The following is a 3,225-nucleotide window of genomic DNA, read 5'->3' on the forward strand; positions in this document are numbered from 1 at the left end:
ATTTCAGCTTTTTTTTTTTTTTTTAAATTTTTTTTTTTTTCAACGTTTATTTATTTTTGGGACAGAGAGAGACAGAGCATGAACGGGGGAGGGGCAGAGAGAGAGGGAGACACAGAATCGGAAACAGGCTCCAGGCTCTGAGCCATCAGGCCAGAGCCCGACGCGGGGCTCGAACTCCCGGACCGCGAGATCGTGACCTGGCTGAAGTCGGACGCTCAACCGACTGCGCCACCCAGGCGCCCCGGGATTTCAGCTTTTAATAGCTGCTACCTTGTGCTCCAACAGCCTACAGGGAGGTAGGTCGGAGCCTAGAGTACTGTAAGTGCTCATTAAAAGCACTTCATTCTCATCAGCGCCATCTTTGGGTGAGACAGAAGCTCCACAAGGCCCCTGTGTTATCTATTGTGTAAAATTATCCCCAAATTTCAGGGCTTCTGACCACTGTCTCACATAGTGTCTGCAGGCCAGGAATGTGGGAGCAACTGAACTAGGTAGTTGTCTCATGAAGTTGTAGTCAAAATGTTGACCTGGGCCAGAGCATCTAGAAGCTTGAGTGGGCTGGAGGGTCCACTTCCGGGATGGCTCACTTATATGTCTGGCAGGTTGATGCTGGCTCTTGACAGGAGGCCTCAGTTCCTTGCCATGTGGACCCTCAAAGGGCTAATGTCCTCATTACATAGTGGCTGGCTTTTCCCAGAAAGCAATCCTAGAGAGCCAGGTGGAAGCTACAATGCCTTTTATGGCCAAGCCTTTGGTCACTCACTGTTACTTCCACACTATCCTATTGGTCACACAGGTCAGCCATATTCATCGTGAAAGGAGACTACAGAAGGGAAGGGCAGGAATACCGTCAGGAGGCAAGACTCCTTAGAAGCCATCTCAAAGGCTGGTTACTATAGCCTTGTTTCTGGTCAACTCTGCACAGGACTTAATTTATCTAGAGAGTGGACTCTGAGTGGGACTTGGTATAATATTATTTCTGAGAATTGGGCACAGAATGCAAAGTGGATTTAGACAATATTAAGCCTTTTTTGTTCATGATCCTGCCATTTTTTCTGAAACCAGAGAAGCATTGACCCCTATATGGGGCCATTCTTCATGGGGCATTGGGAGGCCTACAGGCCAAATAGATTCCTCCTTGGAAATCATTTGCTATGTAGTTTTGGGAGATGGGATGGTCAGAATTCTAAGACGGCCCCCAAGATTTTTACCTCCTGTTGTATACACCAGTATATTCCTTCCCCTTGAATGTAGGCAGGATCTGTAACCATGATGGATGCCACTCCTATGATTGGGTTACATCAGACAGGAAAGACAAAGGGGTTTTGCAGATGTAATTGAGGTCCCAAATTAGTTGATTTTTTTTAGTTATTAAAAGGGGAGATTACCCTGGGTGGGCCAAGCTTAATCAGTTGAAAGCGCTAATAAGAGGATCCGGAACCTTCTTGGTAAGAGAGATGCTCTCCTGTTGGCCTCGAAGAAGCAAGCTTCCATGAGTTCTACAGCCACAAGGATGTGAATTTTGCCAACAACTCTGTGAGCCTGGAGTAGGACCCTTTGCCTCAGAGACCGCCCTGTCAGCCCCGGCTCACACCTTGATTATGGCCTTGGGAGACCCATAGCAGAAAACCCAGCTAAGCTGTGCTTGGGCTCCCGATCCATGGAAACCATAAGGGCAATAAATGGGTGTTATTTTAACTGCTGTGTTTGTGGTAGTCTGTTACACAACATAGACAACCAATACAGGCAGGTCACTTACTCCCTCTGGACAATCAATTTCTCCATCTGTCAAACGGAGGGGAGTGCAGAGTCTGGATCATCTGTAAAAATATTTCTGGAGTAACGACAATGACAGCAACTGGTTACAGTGGTTACAGTGGGCCAGGCCCTGTTGCTTTACATATATTGGTTATTTTATTCCTCACGACATCCTGTGAAACAAATACTTCCCCTTTTACAGAAGGGGGAACTGAAGCACAGAGAGGTTAAGTGACTAGAACTTGCCAGATGTGCCAGGCTTAAACACACAACTTTGTTTCCAAGATGGGTGTTGTGTGGAAAGCCACTGTTTGAGCTGCATTCCTGGATCTTAAGGTGATTCTTCTGAAAATACATATGAGTCATTAGTGTGGGAATAAGAAGTGTGTACACACACACACACACACACACACACAATCAGGACAAAATCAGCCGAGCCTAGGACACCCCTAGCCTGGATGAGGCAGGGATGGCACTCTTCCAGGCACCAGCCAGGGTTGGGGAGGAGGATGTTTTGAACCAGATGAAGGCTTGGGAATGAGCTTGGTTGAGTGGGCTCTACTTCAGCACTCTATAATTGAACCCATTTAGAACCCATGTAATGAAACCATAAAGACCTTGGCCACAAGGCTCTGCCTTCCCCTAGAACTCTGCCTGCTTCTGGGGCGATCAGCCAGCTATGGCAGGTGTTGACCACTTTGCCTACTGAAAGCATTATTATGCCAATACTGCCCCACCTGCCTTTGTCCCTTGGGGTCAGGAAGAGAGCCAAGCCTGCCTGGAGGGCCTTTTTTTTGGTAAGTATGGTCAGGGATGACTCTTGGAAAACTTAGTGGATATTATCTTATTGGTTTTATTCCCATCAAATAAGGCTGCTTCCTCCCTCCCTCTCTGTCTTCTCAGTCTGTGCCCTCAGCAGTCTACATACTAACCCAGGGAGGAAGGTGTCTGAGAATTTTACCCACACTGTGGTTAATGTGAGACTCTTCGGGGAAGCCCCACTTAAAAGAAACAAATGAGAGAGAGAAACCGAAAAGTCAATGCTTAAGCCTGTAGACTAGTTGTTCATGGTGGAAACTCAGGCAACATGAGAGCTGGTAAGCTAGGAGATTTTAGAACAGAGATTTTGACTTTATTCTCACTCTGTGAGAACCTCAGAGTCCCAGGTTTAGCATTAGGAGTATAGGACTTAAATTAGGCTCTGCTATCAACGTGCTCTTGGAGCTTCATGGGCCTTCTCTGCGAGCCTGAGTTTCCCCGTCTGTAAAACGAGTGGGGAATATGGACTAGAGCAATGATTCTCAACCCTAGGGCTCCCATTCTGACAGCGTGAAAATGTGAAGATTATCTTTTAATACCCTCACAGTTCTCTAAGGATACTCGAAAACTTAATTCTTGGGAGGGAGACAGTGCCACCTGCTGGTCTCACTTTACACTCGCAAATATACAAACTGCCAAGGCAATGAA

The sequence above is a fragment of the Leopardus geoffroyi genome, chromosome A3 (assembly GCF_018350155.1).
Source record: "Leopardus geoffroyi isolate Oge1 chromosome A3, O.geoffroyi_Oge1_pat1.0, whole genome shotgun sequence".
Classification (NCBI taxonomy): domain Eukaryota; kingdom Metazoa; phylum Chordata; class Mammalia; order Carnivora; family Felidae; genus Leopardus; species Leopardus geoffroyi.